This window comes from Choloepus didactylus, chromosome 6, assembly GCF_015220235.1.
Source record: "Choloepus didactylus isolate mChoDid1 chromosome 6, mChoDid1.pri, whole genome shotgun sequence".
Classification (NCBI taxonomy): domain Eukaryota; kingdom Metazoa; phylum Chordata; class Mammalia; order Pilosa; family Megalonychidae; genus Choloepus; species Choloepus didactylus.
In genome coordinates, this window is record NC_051312.1 from 73185433 (window position 1) to 73211044 (window position 25612).

Sequence of the window (25612 nt, forward strand, 5' to 3'; positions counted from 1 at the left end):
TCTATCACGTGTTTCAGGGTCCCATACACTTAGAAACACCCTGGGAGAACAAACAGGGATGCACAAAGGCTGAGAGAGAGAAGGTAAGAGAAACAGAAGCCCAGAGACATTTTGGAGAAAGCCATTTGAAACCGGAACCCAGGAGCAAAGGACCAACAGATACCAGCCACCTGTCTTCCCAGCTGACAGAGGTGTTCTGGACACCATTGGCTTTTCTTCAGTGAAGGTATCCTCTTGTTGATGCCTTGGTTTGGACACTTTTATGGCCTTAGAAATGTAAATTTATAACCTAATATATCCCCTTTATAAAAGCCAATCCATTTCTAGTATTTTGCATGATGGCAGCTTTAGCAAACCGGAACACCTCTCCAATGTCTTTCAAGGCAAACTTTAAATGTGGCTGTAATGTAGCCCCTATCTATTTTTGGCTTATACTCACTGAGCTGACCTATCAGTAAACCAAACTTGGGCTTGATTTTGGATGTACCATCTCCATCTTACAATGAACTGCTGTCCCACCTGACTTCATGACTTGGCAGGTCTGACAGAACCCAGTTCATAATGGGCATTTCTGGGTATATTATCACTTGATGTTCCGTGTTAAACATTTCATTTAAACCAGGGCCCAGTCGCATGATTCTTGCCTTCATGGAATTTAGAGTCCAACGAAAAGATAGATACTAATTTTTAAAATCATAAATGTAAAGTTGCAACTATGATAAGTTTTGTGAAGATACTCAGTGCTGTGAGGGGATTTGACCTAGTCAAGGTGGTCAGGGAGGGCTTCCTTGAGGCTGAGTTTCTACAGGGCAAAGGGGAAAGGGAGAGTGTTTGAGGCAGATGGACAACCTTATGTGAAGAGCCTGTGGTGGGAAGGCACATAGTGCACAAAGGGACCAAAAGCTGATAAGTGAAGTAGAGCAGAGGATGATGGGAGTGTGTTGGGAATGAGGCTGAAGAAGAGCTGGAGCCCAGCTGTGCAGGGCCATGGAGACCACATGAAGGAGTTTTATCTTTACCTTTAGGACCCTGAGAAGTCATGGAAGAGTTTCCATGTTCAGATTTGCATTTTGAGGATCTCCCTCTTGCGCCTGTGTGGAACATGGATTCAAGGGTGACAGAAGGGATGGATGAGCCTCCCAGTTAATGGCCACAAGGGAGATGAGAGCAGCTCGGACTGGGAGATGTTGATGGAATTGGAGGAAAGGCAGTGGATTCTGTAGTTGTTTCAGAGTCAAGACAGGGCATGATGATGGTCTGGATAGGGGTGAGGAAGAAGAGTTATGAAAGATGTCATCTAGGTCTCAGGTGTACATAAGTCTGCACTTTAGTTCATTACATAGAGTTGTGTTTTTAGCCATGCTAAAATGTGTGGAGTGGTATGCGTGTCCACGCTCATGTGCTCACACTCACCTGTAGGTACACCCTCGAGTTGTTTTGAATTTCCTTTACTCATACTATTTCTGAGGGAGTTGGGGCTGTCTGGGCACACTTATGAGAATCTCTGGAACTCTAGGTTCCTTCCTGCTGTCCCTGGAACCCTGAAAATAAAGCCTGTTATTTCCTCTGGGGTAGGACAGGGCCTGAACACTTCTTCCCTGGCTCCCAGTTTTCTCAACTTCCAAAAAGAGGTTAATTATGGGGTCTGACATTTAACTAGAGCCTCACAGGCTGGACAGTTGCAGCAACCTCGGAAATGCAGAATTAATTGTCCAGAGCCTAGTTTTGATTGCTTGACTTCTTGACCAAATCCCTAGGCTAATCCTGATTCCAAAGGAGTCCCTGAACGAAACTGACTGTTACTTTCCATTTCAGTTCAAACTCTTGGCTTCTCTCCTCCTCCTCCTCTCTTCTTTCTTCTCTTTTCCCCCTTCTTTCGTCTTTCTTCTTTTTTTTGCTTCCCCTGGAGAGAAGTCCCAGAGTTTTTGAGCTAAATCCTCTACTGTATAGACACCATCCACAAGTCTGAGGAAGTTACAGAACCTCTTCACTTCCCAAATTGAATTCTGTCTGAAGTGTTCTTCTGTTCTCATGGCCCCAGCCCTCCGTTAGGCTCTCATCACTTTTCTCATTTGGGCTGTTGCAGAGTCTCCCAAATTCTGGCCTTTCTGCCCGTCTTCTCCCACCACTTTGCTAGTCCTGGTTGCACATTAAAATCACCTGTGTAGCTTTAAAAAATACTGGTACCCAGGCCACCCTCCTCCCCATTCTGATTTAATTGGCCTGGCTCCTCATCTTCTCTTCTGTCCTTGGTAAATTCTGACCTCAGTGGGTAGAAAATGCTTCCCTACCCATTCTGACAGTCACAGGCCAGACAACCCTTTGAATCTTTATGCTACAATATTGCTGCTTTTAGTGATTTTACAACTGAGAATCAAAACACAGAATGTTTTAGGGACAGGCCTTCCAATAAAGAAACAGCCAAGATACCTTGCAAATCTTTGAAAACTATTCCTCCTGTCTTTGTGTCTATTTCAGTTTTGGAATTTTGAGGCATCTCTGGTGGGATTGTGTGATCTCAGCCCACCACTGTGGCTCACCTGTTTGTGCAATTTGCTGAGTGAGCTCAGTTGTCTAGCACGGTAAGACTTCATGGATTTGGATAACTGTGTGGCAAAAAAGCAAGCAGAAGGTTGAATTAAAATTGGTGCTTGGTTTTGTTTGTAACAGATTTCAATTTACTGAATTCACAATTGTAGGTAGTTGTCCTTGGTAGTTCTTCAGAATGATGTTGCTGAACCCCAGAGAGGGGCACTAATCTAGGAGGCTGACACACCTAGGTTTTTGCATTGGTATATTATGGGACCCAAGTCAGTGTGCCTTTCTGTTCCTCCATTTCCTCATACATAAAATGAATTTATAAGCCCCATGTTACTGGTGTGTGCTGAAGATAAAAGGACCTAGCAAATAAATGTTTTTCAAAAGTGTCTGTAGCTTCTAAAGAATTGGGGTAGCTGGTGGTAGATACCTGAAACTATCAAACTACAACCCAGAACCCATGAATCTCAAAGACAGTTGTATAAAAATGTAGCTTATGAGGGGTAACAATGGGATTGGGAGAGCCATAAGGACCACACTCCACTTTGTCTAGTTTATGGATGGATGAGTAGAAAAATAGGGGAAGGAAACAAACAGACAAAGGTACCCAGTGTTCTTTTTTACTTCAATTGCTCTTTTTCACTCTAATTATTATTCTTGTTATTTTTGTGTGTGTGCTAATGAAGGTGTCAGGGATTGATTTAGGTGATGAATGTACAACTATGTAATGGTACTGTGAACAATCGAAAGTACGATTTGTTTTGTATGACTGCGTGGTATGTGAATATATCTCAATAAAATGAAGATAAAAAAAAAAGTGTCTGTAACAATTAGGCACAAAAATTAAATAAAAGGCATCCAGATTTTAAAGAAAGAAGTAAAACTATCTCTATTTGCAGATGACTCGATCTCATATATAGAAAATCCTAAAACTGTTAGAACTAATAAGTTTATTATTAAGTACCTGAGAAAACTTTCAGGTACAAAATTAATATACAAAAATCAATTGTATTTCTATAAAGAAGCAATGAACGAACTGAAAATGAAATTAAGAAATCAATTCCATTACAATAGTATCAAAAAGAATAAGAGACTTAGGAATAAATTTAACAAAAGAAGTATAAAATATATACTCTGAAAACTATCAAACATTGTTGAAAGAAATTAAAGAAGACCTAAATAAATGGAAAGACATCCCATGTCCTTCTTGGCTCATAAGAGTGATCCCTGGATTTATTTCCATTTAGAAAAATGCCCTTTCCTCCAACTCCTTGCTGCAAAGCCTTTCTGAGCAGATAAGGCTCTTTGATCCCATGTCAAACCATTCCCTGTCAAGACCTCAGGGCTTCAGGGTTCCTGACCTCCACCCCCACCACTCACACACTCAAAGAAAACATTCTTGTGTTTTCTAATTTTTATTGTGGCAATGTATGTACAACATAAATTTCCCATTTTAACTACTTTCAAGTATAAAATTCAGTGGTATTAATTATATTCACAATACTGTGCTACCATCACCACCATTGCTTACCAAAATTTTTTTATCACCCCAAAGAGAAACTCTGTACCCAGTAAGCAATAACATCCCATTCCACAATCCCCTCCCCCTAGTAATCTGTAATCTCCTTCTGTCCCTATGAAATTGCATATTCTAGTTATTTCATATAAGTGAAACCATATAATATCTGTCCTTTTGTGTTTGGCTTATTTTGCTCAACATGATGTCTTCAAGGTTCATCCATGTTTTAGCATGTCTCAGAACTCCACTCCTTTCTACAGCTAAACACTGATGTACAGATATCTGCTTGAGTCCCTGCTTTCAATTCTTTTGAGTCTATTCCTAGAAGTGGGATTGCTGGGTTATACAGTAATTCTACACTTAACTTTCTGAGAAACCACCAAACTGTTTTCTACGATGGCTGCACTGTTTTACATTCCCACCAGCAATGGACGTAGGCTCTCAGTTGTATCTTCTTAAAGAAATTTCTCCTGGACGCTCTGACCTGCTCCAGGCTGGACTAGTTGCCCTCCTCTGCCCACTGCTATCATCTGGGGCTCCTCTTTCACCACCCTCCTGGTCTTCATGACATCCCATTGTCACTAAACTCTTCTGTATTGGATATTCTTGCTTCCCAACTTGTTGTTCTTCAAAAACGTCTTTACTATCTTTTATTTTCACATTTCCGTATATTTTAGAATCAGCCTGTAAATTTCCACTATCAAAACTGCTGATGGGAGAACCTAAGATGGCAGCTAGGAGAGACAGGGTAAGAAAACACCTCCATGAAAAATACTAGATAAAAGCCAGAGAGTGACCCAGAACACCAGTTCCAGCAATGCACCAGCTGGACAAGGTCTGCTAAAACCACAGGGACCGTGTACTTGGTGAAACCGGGAATCTGTGTTCTGAAATGTGTGAGTAAGCCTGCTGAATGTCTGGCAGCCACGATGTGGTGTAGGGAAACCGTGGGTTGGCGTTTGGAGGCAGACTAGTTCTTTTTTAAAAAAACCCAAAAGCGGCTGCAGATATGGCAGCAAGAACCACACAATGAAGCATGGCAGGAACAGGCTATGCAAATGCCTCAGTATCTGGTGTGGAAGATAGCCTTTCGCGTACCCGCTGCTAATTGTCTTGGAGTGAGGCAGGCAGAGGTGAGCCACGAGAGGAAAATAACCATGCCCCTTGTAGCCATCTTCCCGGCAGGCTGGGAACGCTCCTGCCTGGTGCCGAAGCCACAGCCCAGAGCTGTGCCAAAAAAACCCAGTGCAACGGAAAGTGTTTCCAGCAACACGCGCACACGCTGCAATATTGGGTGTGGACAATAGCCTTTCGTGCACCCACAGCTAATTGTCCCAGAGCTGGGAAGGTGGAGCTGTGCGAAAAGGGGGAAATTAATGCACCCCATACAGCCATCCTTATGGTAGGCTGGGAACGCACCTACATGGCCCAGCAGCCCAGAACTTCCCTTGAGGGACAACATGCACTTGTGATGTAGCACAACCTTCCCTCAGCAGAGGTCCTAGAAGGACACTGCTTGGAAGACAGACCCACTTGGAAATCCCAGGGACCATATGCCAATACCACGGACTTGTGGGTCAGCAGCAGAGACAATCTGTGATGAGACTGAAATGAAGGTTTAGACTCTTGCAACAACCTTAAATCTCCAGGAACACCTGGGAGGTTTGATTTTTAAAGTTGCCCTCCCTCCCTAACCACTCAGACACACGCCCCACGTTTAGGGCAGACAGCACCAACAACACACCCAAACGGTGCACCAATTGGACCCCACAAGAATCAGACCCCCACACACCACCAAGACAAAGTTGGGGAGAACTGACTTGAGGGGAATAGGTGACTCGCGGACACCATCTTCTGGTTAGTTAGAGAAAGTGTATACCAACAAGCTGCAGATCTAACAAATTAGAGATTCGTCTTTGAATAATCCTACATATCCTAAAAGAACCCTGTCAAGTAAAGCAAATGCCAAGAGGCTAAAAACAACAGAAAATTTTAAAGCATATGAGAAAACCAGGCGATATGGAGAACCCAAACCCAAACAACCAAATCAAAAGATCAGAGGAGATGCAGTACTTGAAGCAATTAATCAAAGAACTAAAGACAAACAACGAGAGCATGGCACAGGATATAAAGGACATGAAGACCCTAGAAGAGCATAAAGAAATTGCAAGAGTAAATGAAAAAAATAGATAATCTTATGGAAATAAAAGAAACTGTTACCAAATTAAAAAGATTCTGGATGCCCATAGTACAAGACTAGAGGAAGCTGAACAATGATTCAGCAACCTTGAGGGCCACAGAATGGAAAACGAAAGAACAAAAGAAAATATGGGGAAAAAATGGAAAAAATCATAATGGACCTCAGGAATATGATAGATAAAATAAAATGTCCAAATATAAGACTCATTGGTGTCCCAGAAGGGGAAGAGAAGGGTAAAGGTCTTGAAAGAGTAATCAAAGAAATTGTTGGGGAAAACTTCCCAAACCTTATACACAATATGAATACACAAAGCATAAATGCCCAGCGAACTCCAAATAGAATAAATCCAAATAAACCCACTCCAAGACATATTCTGATCAGACTCTCAGATACTGAAGAGAAGGAGCAAGTTCTGAAAGCAGCAAGAGAAAAGCAATCCACCACATACAAAGGAAACAACATAAGACTAAATAGTGACTACTCAGCAGCCACCAAGGAGGCGAGAAGGCAGTGGCATGACGTATTTAAAATTCTGAGAGAGAAAAATTTCCAACCAAGTATACTTTATCCAGCAAAGCTCTCCTTCAGATTTGAGGGGGAGCTTAAATTTTTCACAGACAAACGAATGCTGAGAGATTTTGCTAATAAAAGACCTGCCCTACTTCAGATACTAAAGGAAGCCCTACTGACAGAGAAACGAAGAAAGGAGAGAGAGAGATGGAGAAAGGTTCATAAAGAGATTCAATATTGGTTCATTAAAGGACAATAAGAGAAGGCGGGGCAAGATGGTGGACTGGTGAGCTGTATGTTTTAGTTACTCCTCCAGGAAAGTAGGTAGAAAGCCAGGAACTGCATGGACTGGACACCACAGAACAATCTGACTTTGGGCATACTTCATACAACACTCATGAAAACGTGGAACTGCCGAGATCAGTGAAATCTGTAAGTTTTTGTGGCCAGGGGACCTGCACCCCTCCCTGCCAGGCTCAGTCCCGTGGGAGGAGGGGCTGTCAGCTCCGGGAAGGAGAAGGGAGAACTGCAGTGGCAGCCCTTATCAGAAACTCATTCTACTGATCCAAACTCCAACCATAGATAGACTGAGACCAGAAACCAGAGAATCTGAGAGCAGCCAGCCCAGCAGAGAGGAGACAGGCATAGAAAAAAACAACACGAAAAACTCCAAAATAAAAGCGGAGGATTTTTAGAGTTCTGGTGAACATAGAAAGGGGAAGGGCAGAGCTCAGGCCCTGAGGCTCATATGCAAATCCCGAAGAAAAGCTGATCTCTCTGCCCTGTGGACCTTTCCTTAATGGCCCTGGTTGCTTTGTCTCCTAGCACTTCAATAACCCATTAGATCTCTGAGGAGGGCCCTTTTTTTTTTTTTTTAATCCTTTTTTCTTTCTCTAAAACAATTACTCTAAGAAGCCCAATACACAAAGCTTCAAAGACTTGCAATTTGGGCAGGTCAAGTCAAGAGCAGAACTAAGAGAGCTCTGAGACAAAACGCAATAATCCAGGGGCTGAGAAAATTCACTGAACACCACAACTTCCCAAGAAAAGGGGGGTGTCCGCTCACAGCCATCATCCTAGTGGACAGGAAACAGTCCTGCCCATCGCCAGCCCCATAGCCCAGAGCTGCCCCAGACAACCCAGTGTGACGGAAGCTCTTCAAATAACAGGCACACACCACAAAACTGGGCATGGACATTAGCCTTCCCTGCAACCTCAGCTGATTGTCCCAGAGCTGGGAAGGTGGAGCAGTGTGAATTAACAAAGCCCCATTCAGCCATCATTTGAGCAGACTGGGAGCCTCCCTACACAGCCCAGCAGCCCAGAACTGCCCTGGGGGGACGGCACTCACCTGTGACATAGCACAGTCATCCCTCAACAGAGGACCCGGGGTGCACGGCCTGGAAGAGGGGCCCACTTGCAAGTCTCAGGAGCCATACGCCAGTACCAAGGACTTGTGGGTCAGTGGCAGAGACAAACTGTGGCAGGACTGAACTAAAAGATTAGACTATTGCAGCAGCTTTAAAACTCTAGGATCACCAGGGAGATTTGATTGTTAGAGCCACCCCCCCCACTCCCTGACTGCCCAGAAACATGCCCCATATACAGGACAGGCAACACCAACTACACACGCAAGCTTGGTACACCAATTGGACCCAACAAGACTCACTCCCCCACTCACCACAAAGGCTAAGCAGGGGAGAACTGGCTTGTGGAGAACAGGTGGCTCGTGGACGCCACCTGCTGGTTAGTTAGAGAAAGTGTACTCCACGAAGCTTTAGATCTGATAAATTAGAGATAAGGACTTCAATTGGTCTACAAATCCTAAAAGAACCCTATCAAGTTCAGCAAATGCCAAGAGGCCAAAAACAACAGAAAATTATAAAGCATATGAAAAAACCAGACGATATGGATAACCCAAGCCCAAGCACCCAAATCAAAAGATCAGAAGAGACACAGCACCTACAGCAGCTACTCAAAGAACTAAAGATAAACAATGAGACCATAGCACGGGATACAAAGGATACCAAGAAGACCCTAGAAGAGCATAAAGAAGACATTGCAAGACTAAATAAAAAAATGGATGATCTTATGGAAATTAAAGAAACTGTTGACCAAATTAAAAAGCTTTTGGACGCTCATAGTAGAAGACTAGAGGAAGTTGAACAACGAATCAGTGACCTGGAAGATGACGGAATGGAAAATGAAAGCATAAAAGAAAGAATGGGGGAAAAAATTGAAAAAATTGAAATGGACCTCAGGGATATGATAGATAATATGAAACGTCCGAATATAAGACTCATTGGTGTTCCAGAAGGGGAAGAAAAGGGTAAAGGTCTACGAAGAGTATTCAAAGAAATTGTTGGGGAAAACTTCCCAAATCTTCTAAACAACATAAATACACAAATCATAAATGCTCAGCGAACTCCAAATAGAATAAATCCAAATAAACCCACTCCGAGACATATTCTGATCACACTATCAAACACAGAAGAGAAGGAGCAAGTTCTGAAAGCAGCAAGAGAAAAGAAATTCACCACATACAAAGGAAACAGCATAAGACTAAGTAGTGACTACTCAGCAGCCACCATGGAGGCGAGAAGGCAGTGGCACGATATATTTAAAATTCTGAGTGAGAAAAATTTCCAGCCAAGAATACTTTATCCAGCAAAGCTCTCCTTCAAATTTGAGGGAGAGCTTATATTTTTCACAGACAAACAAATGCTGAGAGAATTTCCTAACAAGAGACCTGCCTTACTGGAGATACTAAAGGGAGCCCTACAGACAGAGAAACAAAGACAGGACAGAGAGACTTGGAGAAAGGTTCAGTACTAAAGAGATTCGGTATGGGTACAATAAAGGATATTAATAGAGGGGAAAAATATGACAAACATAAACCAAAGGATAAGATGGCTGATTCAAGAAATGCCTTCACGGTTATAACGTTGAATGTAAATGGATTAAACTCCCCAATTAAAAGATATAGATTCGCAGAATGGATCAAAAAAAATGAACCATCAATATGTTGCATACAAGAGACTCATCTTAGACACAGGGACACAAAGAAACTGAAAGTGAAAGGATGGAAAAAAATATTTCATGCAAGCTACAGCCAAAAGAAAGCAGGTGTAGCAATATTAATCTCAGATAAAATAGACTTTAAATGCAGGGATGTTTTGAGAGACAAAGAAGGCCACTACATACTAATAAAAGGGGCAATTCAACAAGAAGAAATAACAGTCGTAAATGTCTGTGCACCCAATCAAGGTGCCACAAAATACATGAGAGAAACACTGGCAAAACTAAAGAAAGCAATTGATGTTTCCACAATAATTGTGGGAGACTTCAACACATCACTCTCTCCTATAGATAGATCAACCAGACAGAAGACCAATAAGGAAATTGAAAACCTAAACAATCTGATAAATGAATTAGATTTAACAGACATATACAGGACATTACATCCCAAATCACCAGGATACACATACTTTTCTAGTGCTCATGGAACTTTCTCCAGAATAGATCATATGCTGGGACATAAAACAAGCCTCAATAAATTTAAAAAGATTGAAATTATTCAAAGCACATTCTCTGACCACAATGGAATACAATTAGAAGTCAATAACCATCAGAAACTTAGAAAATTCACAAATACCTGGAGGTTAAACAACACACTCCTAAACAATCAGCGGGTTAAAGAAGAAATAGCAAGAGAAATTGCTAAATATATAGAGACGAATGAAAATGAGAACACAACATACCAAAACCTATGGGATGCAGCAAAAGCAGTGCTAAGGGGGAAATTTATAGCACTGAACGCATATATTAAAAAGGAAGAAAGAGCCAAAATCAAAGAACTAATGGATCAACTGAAGAAGCTAGAAAATGAACAGCAAACCAATCCTAAACCAAGTACAAGAAAAGAAATAACAAGGATTAAAGCAGAAATAAATGACATAGAGAACAAAAAAACAATAGAGAGGATAAATATCACCAAAAGTTGGTTCTTTGAGAAGATCAACAAGATTGACAAGCCCCTAGCTAGACTGACAAAATCAAAAAGAGAGAAGACCCATATAAACAAAATAATGAATGAAAAAGGTGACATAACTGCAGATCCTGGAGAAATTAAAAAAATTATAAGAGGATACTATGAACAACTGTATGGCAACAAACTGGATAATGTAGAGGAAATGGACAATTTCCTGGAAACATATGAACACTCTAGACTGACCAGAGAAGAATAGAAGACCTCAATCAACCCATCACAAGCAAAGAGAACCAATCAGTCATCAAAAAGCTTCCCACAAATAAATGCCCAGGGCCAGATGGCTTCACAGGGGAATTCTACCAAACTTTCCAGAAAGAACTGACACCAATCTTACTCAAACTCTTTCAAAACATTGAAGAAAATGGAACACTACCTAACTCATTTTATGAAGCTAACATCAATCTAATACCAAAACCAGGCAAAGATGCTATAAAAAAGGAAAACTACCGGCCAATCTCCCTAATGAATATAGATGCAAATATCCTCAACAAAATACTTGCAAATCGAATCCAAAGACACATTAAAAAAATCATACACCATGACCAAGTGGGGTTCATTCCAGGCATGCAAGGATGGTTCAACATAAGAAAATCAATCAATGTATTACAACACATTAACAAGTCAAAAGAGAAAAATCAATTGATCATCTCAATAGATGCTGAAAAAGCATTTGACAAAATCCAACATCCGTTTTTGATAAAAACACTTCAAAAGGTAGGAATTGAAGGAAACTTCCTCAACATGATAAAGAGCATATATGAAAAACCCACAGCCAGCATAGTACTCAATGGTGAGAGACTGAAAGCCTTCCCTCTAAGATCAGGAACAAGACAAGGATGCCCGCTGTCACCACTGTTATTCAACATTGTGCTGGAAGTGCTAGCCAGGGCAATCCGGCAAGACAAAGAAATGAAAGGCATCCAAATTGGAAAAGAAGAAGTAAAACTGTCATTGTTTGCAGATGATATGATCTTGTATCTGGAAAACCCTGAGAAATCGACGATACAGCTACTAGAGCTAATAAACAAATTTGGCAAAGTAGCGGGATACAAGATTAATGCACATAAGTCAGTAATGTTTCTATATGCTAGAAATGAACAAACTGAAGAGACACTCAAGAAAAAGATACCATTTTCAATAGCAACTAAAAAAATCAAGTACCTAGAAATAAACTTAACCAAAGATGTAAAAGACCTATACAAAGAAAACTACATAACTCTACTAAAAGAAATAGAAGGGGACCTTAAAAATGGAAAAATATTCCATGTTCATGGATAGGAAGACTAAATGTCATTAAGATATCAATTCTACCCAAACTCATCTACAGATTCAATGCAATCCCAATCAAAATTCCAACAACCTACTTTGCAGACTTGGAAAAGCTAGTTATCAAATTTATTTGGAAAGGGAAGATGCCTCGAATTGCTAAAGACACTCTAAAAAAGAAAAACGAAGTGGGAGGACTTACACTACCTGACTTTGAAGCTTATTATAAAGCCACAGTTGCCAAAACAGCATGGTACTGGCACAAAGATAGACATATAGATCAAAGGAATCGAATTGAGAATTCAGAGATGGACCCTCAGATCTATGGCCGACTGATCTTTGATAAGGCCCCCAAAGTCACTGAACTGAGCCATAATGGTCTTTTCAACAAATGGGGCTGGGAGAGTTGGATATCCATATCCAAAAGAATGAAAGAGGACCCCTACCTCAACCCCTACACAAAAATTAACTCAAAATGGACCAAAGATCTCAATATAAAAGAAAGTACCACAAAGCTCCTAGAAGATAATGTAGGAAAACATCTTCAAGACTTTGTATTAGGTGGCCACTTCCTAGACTTTACACCCAAAGCACAAGCAACAAAAGAGAAAATAGATAAATGGGAACTCCTCAAGCTTAGAAGTTTCTGCACCTCAAAGGAATTTCTCAAAAAGGTAAAGAGGCAGCCAACTCAATGGGAAAAAATTTTTGGAAACCATGTATCTGACAAAAGACTGATATCTTGCATATAGAAAGAAATCCTACAACTCAATGACAATAGTACAGACAGCCCAATTATAAAATGGGCAAAAGATATGAAAAGACAGTTCTCTGAAGAGGAAATACAAATGGCCAAGAAACACATGAAAAAATGTTCAGCTTCACTAGCTATTAGAGAGGTGCAAATTAAGACCACAATGAGATACCACCTAACACCGATTAGAATGGCTGCCATTAAACAAACAGGAAACTACAAATGCTGGAGGGGATGTGGAGAAATTGGGACTCTTATTCATTGTTGGTGGGACTGTATAATGGTTCAGCCACTCTGGAAGTCAGTCTGGCAGTACCTTAGAAAACTAGATATAGAGTTACCATTCGATCCAGCGATTGCACTTCTCGGTATATACCCGGAAGATCGGAAAGCAGTGACACGAACAGATATCTGCACGCCAATGTTCATAGCAGCATTATTCACAATTGCCAAGAGATGGAAACAACCCAAATGTCCTTCAACAGATGAATGGATAAATAAAATGTGGTATATACAGACGATGGAATACTACGCGGCAGTAAGTAGGAACGATCTCGTGAAACATATGACAACACGGATGAACCTTGAAGACATAATGCTGAGCGAAATAAGCCAGGCACAAAAAGAGAAATATTATATGCTACCACTAATGTAAACTTTGAAAAATGTAAAACAAATGGTTTATTATGTAGAATGTAGGGGAACTAGCAATAGAGAGCAATTAAGGAAGGGGGAACAATAATCCAAGAAGAACAGATAAGCTATTTAACGTTCTGGGGATGCCCAGGAATGACTATGGTCTGTTAATTTCTGATGGATATAGTAGGAACAAGTTCATAGAAATGTTGCTATATTAGTTAACTTTCTTGGGGTAAAGTAGGAACATGTTGGAAGTTAAGCAGTTATCTTAGGTTAGTTGTCTTTTTCTTACTCCCTTGTTATGGTCTCTTTGAAATGTTCTTTTATTGTATGTTTGTTTTCTTTTTAACTTGTTTTCATACAGTTGATTTAAAAAAGGGAAAGTTAAAAAAAAAAAAAAAAGAAAAACAAGGGAAAAAAGATGTAGTGCCCCCTTGAGGAGCCTGTGGAGAATGCAGGGGCATTCGCCTACCCCACCTCGATGGTTGCTAACATGACCACAGACATAGGGGACTGGTGGTTTGATGGGTTGAGCCCTCTAGCATAGGTTTTACCCTTGGGAAGACGGTTGCTGCAAAGGAGAGGCTAGGCCTCCCTATGATTGTGCCTCAGAGACTCGTCCCGAATGCCTCTTTGTTGCTCAGATGTGGCCCTCTCTCTCTGGCTAAGCCAACTTGAAAGGTGAAATCACTGCCCTCCCCCCTACGTGGGATCAGACACCCAGGGGAGTGAATCTCCCTGGCAACGTGGAATATGACTCCCGGGGAGGAATGTAGACCTGGCATCATGGGATGGAGAACATCTTCTTGACTAAAAGGGGGATGTGAAAGGAATTGAAATAAGCTTCAGTAGCAGAGAGATTCCAAACGGAGCCGAGAGGTCACTCTGGTGGGCACTCTTACGCACACTTTAGACAACCCTTTTTAGGTTCCAAAGTATTGGGGTAGCTGGTGGTGGATACCTGAAACTATCAAACTACAACCCAGAACCCATGAATCTCGAAGACAGTTGTATAAAAATGTAGCTTATGAGGGGTGACAATGGGATTGGGAAAGCCATAAGGACCGCACTCCACTTTGTCTAGTTTATGGATGGATGAGTAGAAAAATAGGGGAAGGAAACAAACAGACAAAGGTACCCAGTGTTCTTTTTTACTTCAATTGCTCTTTTTCATTCTAATTATTATTCTTGTTATTTTTGTGTGTGTGCTAATGAAGGTGTCAGGGATTGATTTAGGTGATGAATGTACAACTATGTAATGGTACTGTGAACAATCGAAAGTACGATTTGTTTTGTATGACTGCGTGGTATGTGAATATATCTCAATAAAATGAAGATTAAAAAAAAAAAGATTAAAAAAAAAAAAAAAAGAGCCATCCTGATTCCGTTGGCCACACCTTAACTGAAATTAATCTCATCAAAAGATCCTATTTACAATGAGTTCACACCCACAAGAATGGGACTTAGATTAAGAACATGGCTACTCTGGAGTACAAAACTCAACCTGTCACATATACTAAGTGAAAAGAGCCAATCCCGAAAGTTTATATGCTGTATGATTCCATTTTTGTGACCTTTTTAAAATATGAAACTGGAGAACAGATTAGTGGTTGCAGGGTTTATGGAGGGGTAGAATGGGAGGGTACTGGGATGGCTATATGGCTATGAAAGGAAAAATGAGGGATCCTTGTGATATAAATGTTTTGTATCTGTACTGTATCAATTTTAGTATCCTGGTTGTGATATTGTACTATAGTTTTGCAAGATGTTACCATTGAGGGAAACTGAGTAAAAGGTACACAAGATCTCTCTCTATATCGTTTCTTACAACTGCTTATGAATCTACAATTATGTCAAAATAAAAAGTTTAATTCTGTAATAAAGGAATTGCAACATATAAAGGAAAAAAAAAAAAAAAAAAGAATTGGGGTAGCTGGTGGTGGATACCTGAAACTATCAAACTACAACCCAGAACCCATGAATCTCGAAGACAGTTGTATAAAAATGTAGCTTATGAGGGGTGACAATGGGATTGGGAAAGCCATAAGGACCACACTCCACTTTGTCTAGTTTATGGATGGATGAGTAGAAAAATAGGGGAAAGAAACAAACAGACAGAGGTACCCAGTGTTCTTTTTTACTTCAATTGCTCTTTTTCACTCTAATTATTATTCTTGTTATTTTTGTGTGTGTGCTAATGAAGGTGTCAGGGATTGATTTAGGTGATGAATGTACAACTATGTAATGGTACTGTGAACAATCGAAAGTACGATTTGTTTTGTATGACTGTGTGGTATGTGAATATATCTCAATAAAATGAAGATTAAAAAAAAAAAAAAAAAGGACAATAAGAGAGAGAGGGAAAAAATATATCTGACAAACATAAACCAAAGGATAGGATGGCTGATTCAAGAAATGCCTTCACAGTAACAATGTTGAATGTAAATGGATTAAACTCCCCAATTAAAAGATATAGATTGGATTCAAGAAATGCCTTCACAGTAACAATGTTGAATGTAAATGGATTAAACTCCCCAATTAAAAGATATAGATTGGCAGAATGGATCAAAAAATTTGAACCATCAATATGTTGCATACAAGAGACTCATCTTAGACACAGGGACACAAAGGAATTGAAAGTGAAAGGATGGGAAAAAATATTTCATGCAAGCTACAGCCAAAAGAGAGCAGGAGTAACAATATTAATCTCAGATAAAATAGACTTGAAATGCAAGGACGTTATGAGAGACAAAGAAGGCCACTACATACTAATAAAAGGAGCAATTCAACAAGAAGAAATAACAATCATAAATGTTTGTACATCCAGTTATGGTGCCACAAAATACATGAGACAAACACTGGCAAAACTAAAGGAAGCAATTGATGTTTCCACAGTAATTGCGGGAGACTTCAACACATCATTCTGTCCTATACATAGATCAACCAGACAGAAGACCAATAAGGAAATTGAAAACCTAAACAATCAGATAAATGAATTTGATTTAACAGACATACATAGAGCATTACATCCCAAATCACCAGGATACACATTCTTCTCTAGAGATCACGGAACTTTCTCCAGAGTAGACCATATGCTGTGATGTAAAACAAGCCTCAATAAATTTTAAAAAATTGAAGTTATTCAAAGCACATTCTCTGACCATAATGGAATACAATTAGAAGTCAATAACCATCAGAGACTTAGGAAATTCACAAGCACCTGGAGGTCAAACAACACACTCCTAAAATAAATGGTTTGTAATGTGGAATGTAAGGTAACTAGCGATAGAGAGCAATTGGTGAAGGGGGAAAGATAACCCAATAAGAACAGATAAGCTATCCTGGGTGAGTTTAACGTTCTGGGAATGCCCAGGAATGACTATGGTTTGTTAATTTCTGGTGGGTGTGGTGGGAACAAGTTCACAGAAATGTTGCTATATTGGGTTATTTTCTTGGAGTAGAGTAGGGACATGTTGGACTCCCTTGTTATGGTTTGTTTGAAATGTTTTTTATTGTATGTTTTTTTTTAATTTTTTTTTAATACAGTTGATTAAAAAAAAAAGTTAATTAAAAAAAAAAACAAACAGCTCTTCCTTGAGGAGCTGGTGGAGAATGCAGGGGTGTTGGGCTCCCCCACCTTGATGGTTGCTGATGTGCTCACAGACATAGGGGACTGGTAGTTTGATGGATTGAGCCCTCTACCATAGGACTTGCCCTTAGCAAGACTGTTGCTGCAAAGGAGAGGCTAGGCCTCCCTATAATTGTACCTAAGAGCCTCCTCCCGAATGCCTCTTTGTTGCTCAGATGTGGCCCTCTCTCTCTAGCTAAGCCAACTTGAAAGGTGAAATCACTGCCCTCCCCTCTATGTGGGATCTGACACCCAGGGGAGTGAATCCCCCTGGCAACATGGAATATGACTCCCGGGGAGGAATGTAGATCCAGCATTGTGGGATGGGGAACATCTTCTTGACTGAAAGAGGGATGTGAAAGGAAATGAAATAAGCTTCAGTGGCAGAGAGATTCCGAAAGGAACCAAGAGGTCACTCTGGTGGGCACTGTTACTCACAATATAGACAACCCTTTTTAGGTTCTAAGGAATTGGAATAGCTAGCGGTAAATACCTGAAACTATCAAACTACAACCCAGAACCTATGAATCTTGAAGATGATTATATAAAAATGTAGCTTATGAGGGGTGACAATGTGATTGGGAGAGCCATATGGACCACACTCCGCTTTGTCTTGTTTGTGGATGGATGAGTAGAAGAATGGGGGGAAGGAAAAAAAAAAAGGAAGAAAAGGTACCTTTTTTACTTTAATTGTTCTTTTTCACTTTAATTTTTATTCTTATTTTTGTGCGTTTAGTAATGAAAATGTCAAAAATTAATTTTGGTGATGAATGCACAACTATATAATGATACTATAAACAATTGAATGTACACTTTGTTTTGTATGACTGCACGGTATGTGAATATATCTCAATAAATATGAATAAAAAAAGACAATAGGAAATTTTGACACAGAAACATTTAATGTTATTAAGGATCTATTGCTAATTTTTCAGTGTGATGATATTATAGTTATATTTTTAAAATAAACCTGCTAATTTGTTTTTTTAAATAAAAAAAAACTGCAGATATTTTGATTGAAATTGCATTTAATATATAGATCAATTTGGGAAGAACTGGCATGTTTACAATACTGAGCCTTTGAATTCATGAACAAGCTGTATCCTTCCATTTATCTAGGTCTTCTCTAATTCTCTAATATTTTATAGTTCCCTGTGTAGAGGTTGTTCACATCTTCCATTAAATTTCCCCAAAGTTATTCACTATTTTTATGCTATTGTAAATAATATCTTTTAAAATGTCGTTTCTTAATTATTTGCTTATACTGCTATATAGAAATACGTTCAATTTTTCTATACTGATCTTGAATCCAGAAACCTTGTTAAACGCATTAAGTGTATCTATCAGGATAGGCAAAGTAACAAACAGCAAAACTCTCAGCACCTTCAAGCAATCTTTGTTGTTTTGCTTAAGCTATAAATCCAGTGCAGTCACTGAGTCACTCATGGAACCAGACTGATAGAGGATTCATTTTAATACATGCTTCCCAATTCTCAGAAGTATAGAAAATAGGAACATGGATAACCATGGACTGGCTCTTAAAATTTCTGCCCTGAAAATATGCAAATCATTTAGCCAAAGTAAGTCACCTAGGTTTGCCTAAATTTGACAGGGCAAGAAGGCACATAGAACAAGAATACAGTTTGCCATATTAATTCTAATGACTTATCTGTGCTTTAGAACATTTCTACATCCACATTGATATTGTTTGTGAATAATACAGTTTTTTTGTTCCTTCAACCCTTATGCTTTTAATTTCTTGTTTTATTGCCATGACTAAGATTTCCAGTATAATTTTGAAGAGAAATGCTCATATTAGGCATCCTTATCCTATTTCCTGTTTCAGAGGAGAAGCTTTCAACTTTTTACCGTTAAATATGATGTTTGCTGTAGGTTTTGGGTAGATATTCTTTATCAGATTAAGAAAGTTTCCTTTTTATTGCTTTGCACTATTATTGTACATGGATATAGAAGTTTATCAAAAGATTTTTCTGCATTTATTTAGATAATCATAATTTCTAGTAGCCTAGAAATCATCTTAATCTATTGTTTTAGTTTGCCAAGCTGCTTGAGGCAGATACCATGAAATAGGTTGGCTTTTAACAATGGGAATTTATTAGCTTACAAGCTAATAAGTTTTGAGGCCATGAAAATTCCAAATCAAGTCCTCATCAAGATAATACTTCCTTCTTGAAGATGGGCTGGCAGTGATCCTGGACTCCTCTGTCACATGGCAAGGCACATGGTGGCACCTGCTGGTCTTTTCCTTCTCTTCTGGATTTCCTTGCTTTCCGCTTCTTTCTCCATGGCTTTTTCTCTTTGTCTGAATTTCATTCTCTTGTAAAGGACTCTAGTAAGAGGATTAAGAGCCCTACCTGGGCCACACCTTAACTGAAATAACCTTATCAAAAAAATTCTACTTACAGTGGGTCCAATATGCACAGGAATGGATTACCTTTAAGAACATGATTTTCTAGGATACATGCAATTTCAAACGACCGCATCCTTCAGGATTGAGATGATTTGATGCTAGGCTTCAGTTCCCCCAAGAGCAGTCTATTTCCACTTTACTCTTATTCCTAGGTGTAGCCCTTAAGAGTACAAACCACTAAGGGGATTTAAGGGTTCTCCCTTGTTGGCAGGCCCTGAGCTCAAATTTTTGTCACCCTATCTGCCTTTGTCTGTTGAAACCTCTGTTCAGCTACTCAGCCTCTGAACTGCCTTTTTGTAAATTAGCAAATACCTCTAAAAGAAAAACAGACCTACTTGATGCTTTCACCTCTCTGAATTTCTTTATTTTCCCAAGTGTTGGCCCTGTAATTCTTCATTGCCTTATTAGCTACATAATGCTTTCAAATGGAGGCCTTTTATATTTTGAGCAACTTATATAGTCTCAGAGGGAAGGTTGGTTTGAATTACTTACTCGGCTATTACTGGAAGTGAAACCTCTTCTATTGAGTTTTGTTTGCTTGTTTGTTTAACTATCTTCTTTTTAATGTTCCTTTTTTATGGTTATGGTTAATGCTCCTTTTTTCCCATGATTATAATAGCTTTTCTTATCTCTTTGAGTATATCAATAATAGTGTTTTTATTTATAAATTTTCTTCTTATTGGATTTATCATCTGTGTTCTCTACGTAAATTTTTGTATTTCTTTTTGTCTCTAGGTTAAAAGTTTTCCTTAGATGTTGCATAACCCTTGGCTATTTGCTCATTTTTAAAAATGGGGCAATAACAAGCTGATTAGAAGCTCTTACTTGAATGGGCTTAACAAACACAAACTTGTCTCAGTTGCATTCAGATTCTTAGAGCCTTCTTCCTAGAACCCTCACCACCACAGAATGGGTTTCAGGCAGATCAGAGGTAACTAACAGTTAGGATTCTTTGATTGCTATCAGAAAACACAACTCAAACTAACTTAAACAATTAAAGGAGCTTTTTCCTCAAGTAACTTAAAAGTTCGATAATGTGTTAGGATCAATGTGGTTTGATTAGGGTCTGGCTCCGTTTCTCTGAGATACTCTAGGCTCTTCCTTCTTCTGTGTTTGGGCTTTGTCCACAGGTTGACTTCACTCCTAGTAGCAAGATGGAAGCAGAGACTGCTTGTTCCCTTGATCACATCAAGGAGGAGTGAGAATGCTTTTGTGTCAGCAATTCAAACAGTGAAATTTACCATGACTCTACTGGCTTTGTTAACATGTTTGGACCCATGATTATGGCTGGGAAGATGGGATGTGCTAATTTATTTAAGCAAATTAGGGCTCACTCCTGGAGCTGAAATTGTAGTCAGTTTTCCAAAGTACATGGATTGCTTAGGGGAGAGGTAGATACTTGAATGAAAATCTGTGCATTGTAAGGAAGAGAGAAGAGGAGATGGATGCTTGAGAGGCAACCAACAAATGTCTACTACATCTTCCAATGAGCTCAGTGAGCTTAAGCCTTAACCATTCTTGGAGACTGTAGAGCACAAACAGGTGTTGGTGGAGGTTGCTGTAATTTCCCAGTAACTGAATAACTCTTTCTGTCATGGATTTGTTTAGCACTCAGCACTGGCTTCCAAGTCCTTCCATTATGCCTTGCTGCAATGCAGTGGCTGGCAGCTAAAAACAGCATTTTCAGGCTCCCTTGCAGCTAGGTTCCTGAATGGGATTTAGGCTCTGCCACTGAAATGTACTCATTTGAGATTTGGAAAGTAGAAGTGAGACAGAGACTATTTTCCTACTGTTTTTAGCTTTGTTTGTTTGTTTTTGCTCTTAAGCAAGGTTGTGGAAATGAGTCTATTAATCACCTTTATGAGTGTTGAGAAGCAGTTGCTAGGATGGCAACTAACTGGTCTTGATTCTTAAGAGGTTAAGTAACTTGTCTAAGATTACATAGATAATAGATGACCATGTTCAAGCTTAGTTGTCTGGATTCATAGCTACTTGGTGAGTTTTTGAGATTTGCCCCCTGGTTGCTACAAAAGTAGTGGCACCACCGGAGGGTCAGTTTTGGTGTGTTCTGGGAGTTGTTTCTGAAGGCCCAGACTAGAGCTTACCCTTTCACCCTTTCCAACCATTTTGTGAGCTCTCAGTTGTCTCTATCATATCCCTTTCTGCTTAAAATTTCTACAGCCATTTTGGTTTCCTGCACTGAACCCTTCTCACTATCATAATAAGGAAACACCCTTCTGGAAGTAGCACAGAACTTATCTCTGAAACTAGTTTCCTAGTTACAATCATGTCATCAGTATGGATTAATAACCAGATTTCTCCCAACAAGCAGGGACAAGTGCTTGTTCTTTGGCATAGCCATAAAATAGTCCAAATGGAGGAACCCAGGAAATATGGCACTGGCTCTGCTTGGCGTCCATGGTCCTGCCTCTGCTGTGTGGGTAGGAGATGGGAATTTCTCTTCTGTGTGCCTACACTGTGCCAAGCCTGTACTTAGGAATTCACAAACATCATCACATCAATGACTTACTATAACCCTGCAATGTAGGTATTAGTACCCTCAGTTTACATATGGCAAAATTGAGATTCAAAGATGTAAGAGTGACCTGTCCAAGATCCCACAGACAATCAATGACAGAATCAGTGTTAACATGAAGGTCAGAATTTTTGGCCTATACTCATTGACATTTTAAAAATCTATTTGCTTTTCCTAATTATAAAAATAATACATGCACTCTTTCCCATCTCGGAAGATGGCGGGTGAAAAGGCTGAAAAGCCGGCAACTATGGAGAAGAAACCTGAGGCCAAGAAGGCTGATGCCAGTGGCAAGGTTAAGAAGAGTAGCCTCAAAACCAAAAAGCCCAAAAAAGGGAAGCCTCACTGCAGTCGAAACCCAGTTCTCGTCAGAGGAATTGGCAGATATTCCCGATCTGCGATGTATTCCAGAAAGGCCATGTACAAGAGGAAGTATTCAGCAGCTAAATCCAGGATTGAAAAGAAAAAGAAGGAGAAGGTTCTTGCTACTGTCACAAAACCCGTAGGTGGTGACAAAAATGGAGGTACCAGAGTGGTTAAACTTCGCAAAATGCCTAGATATTATCCTACTGAAGATGTGCCTCGGAAGCTGTTGAGCCATGGCAAAAAACCCTTCAGTCAGCATGTGAGAAAGCTGCGATCCAGCATCACTCCTGGGACCGTTCTGATCATCCTCACTGGTCGCCACAGGGGCAAGAGAGTGGTTTTCCTGAAGCAGCTGGGCAGTGGCTTGCTACTTGTGACTGGACCCCTGGTCCTCAATCGAGTTCCGCTGCGTAGGGCACACCAGAAATTTGTCATTGCCACCTCCACCAAAGTTGACATAAGTAGTGTGAAAATCCCAAAACATCTCACTGATGCTTACTTCAAGAAGAAGAAGCTGCATAAGCCCAGACACCAGGAAGGTGAGATCTTCGACACAGAGAAAGAGAAATATGAGCTTACAGAGCAGCGCAAGGTTGATCAGAAAACTGTGGACTCACAACTTATGCCAAAAATCAAAGCTGTTCCTCAGCTCCAAGGCTATCTGCGTTCTGTGTTCTCTCTCACAAATGGAGTTTATCCTCACAAATTGGTGTTCTAAACTTTTTGCAAAGAACCTAATTAAATAACTGATACATTTAAAAAAATAATAATAATACATGCTTCTTGTAGAAACTTTGGTGTTATTCCTTTGGTTATTCCTCATGACTTAACTCATGGCAGCAAGATGGAAGCAGGGGAGACTTTTTCTACAAATGTATTTACATATTTGTAAAGTCCCTGCTTCTATTACATATGCGGCCCAGGTTTTGATGTAAGATTTATGAACTCTATTTTTTTTATTTTCTTTTTCTCTTTCTTTGTTTCTTTCTTTGTTTTGTCCTTAAACATGGATATGAATAAGATTTCAAAATATAAGAGATAATTGACAAACTGGCTTTATCTAGACTTATTTAAAAATGAAAGGGCTTTGCCAGCTACCTGCAGTGAAATTGCAGAATGGATTTTCTGCAATTGCAACAGTTAATTGCAAGGAATCACAGGTTGCATCTTAACTTGTTATCTTATTAATAGGCTCTGTGAGCTAATTTAAAAGGACTGAAGCATCTCTAATATCAGTAATCATATGTGATGATTTTAATGACCAATCAAAGTTTGTGTGTCTGTGTGTATGTGTGTTTTTTGCCCATTCTCTTCCAACAGGCTTTAGGCAATAGTTACCAAAGTTACCACAAAAATGTAAATGATGTTATCTGTTGCCTATTAGCCTAAATTGGTCCAGGAGGACAACCCACCATATTCAGGTGGCAACAGTTCTAAGGCAGCAGTGGAAATTCAGCATTATACTCTACGACAAAAAATGAACTACGGGCAAACTGCACATTGAAAAAATCCCTTGTCATGAAAGACTATGATTTTCAAAAATGGTTGGAATCTGGACTTCATTCAGTTTCAATTTGGCGGTCGTAACAGTAAAAACCAGCTCCACTCCAGTTCTCCTCCTTCTCTTCTTCCTTCTTCTAAGGCAATATTATTACATGATTCAACAACTAAAAAGTGTAAAGAGATAATCAGTGAAAGTCTCTCTCATATCCCTGACTCCCAAATTCTTACTTTCTTATATTTCTTTATAGAGAATTCTAATGTATATAAAAGCAAATACAAAAATGAATTCTTTTTTTTTATTTCAAAATATGTTTTGGTGATCATTTCATATTAGTACATATAGAATGCCCCCATTCATTTTTACAGTTGCACTATATTCTATTTTATAAATGCCACATATTATGTTTCCAGTCCCTTATTGATAGCCACTTGAGTTGTTTCTAATCTTTTGCTGCTATGAACAATGCTGTGGTGAATAGCTTTGTATATATGTCATTTTGCACAGGTGAGAGACTGTCTATAGAATAAACTGCCAAAAATGGAATTGTTGGGTCACAAAGTCAAAATTTAAATACATATTTTAAGATTGCTCTTTCAGAACTTATATCAACATACAGTCCCATCAGCAGTGTTTGAAATGCCTGTTTCCCCAGTCTTGCCATCAGAATGTTATCAAACTTTGATTTTTATTATTGTGCTAAGTGAAAATTTCCACCTCAATGTGTTTTATTTTATTATTTTTAATACATATTTTAAAGTAATTCTGTTTTGAAATTTCTAGGGCAAGGGCCATATTGTATACTTCTGTTGCTTTCCTTACAATGTTTGGCATAATGTTGAGCACCCAGTTGAAGCATAATTACTCGTAATATAATTTCCTTAACTTTACTTCAAGTATCCTTGAGTCATGCAGTATAGTTTTTATTTTTGTATAGTTGAACTTAATGATCATTTATGGCTTCTGGATTTGGGGTGATAGAAAGGCTTTGCTCACTAAGATGAAAAGTATTTCCCCATACTTTTTTCTAGTATTTTGAGTTTTTTTTTTAATTATTTCTTTCAAACATTTAAAGTTAATTCAGTGAGGCATGAAGAATGAATTCTATTCCATTTTTGTCTAGGTGGTTACATATTTGTCCATTTATTTAGTGGTTAATATTTTCCCTACTGTTTCGAGATGTCAGCTTTAATATATGTACTCATGTATGATTTGGGGACTATTTCTAGGTATTCTATTCTACTCCATTAGCCTATCTGCCTCTTTATATATCAGCAGTACACCATTTTGATTATCGAGGCTTCATAACATCTTTTTTTAAAAGCAGTTTTATTGAGATATATTCACATACCATACAATCCATCCAAAGTGTACAATCAATGACTTTTAGTATAATCACAGTGTTATGCATTCATCACCACAATCAATTTTAGAATATTTTCATCACTCCAAAAAGAAAAACCCTACACCCTTTAGTAGAAACCTCTCAATGTCTCTATTCTTCCCCAGTACCACATGACCACTAATCTATTTCTCTCTATAGATTTATTTATATTTGCATTTTATGTAAATGGAATCATACAATATCTAGTACTTGGTGTCTGGTTTCTTTCACTTAGCATAATATTTTTAAAAATTATTATCCTTTTTGTAATTAGAGAATTTGAAGGTTT

General features: G+C 39.1%; 1 pseudogene; it reads left to right on the forward strand.

The window, feature by feature from the left end:
• Positions 1–22269: 22269 nt before the first annotated feature.
• Positions 22270–23202, forward strand: LOC119536295 (annotated as a pseudogene).
• The last annotated feature ends 2410 nt before the right edge of the window (positions 23203–25612 follow it).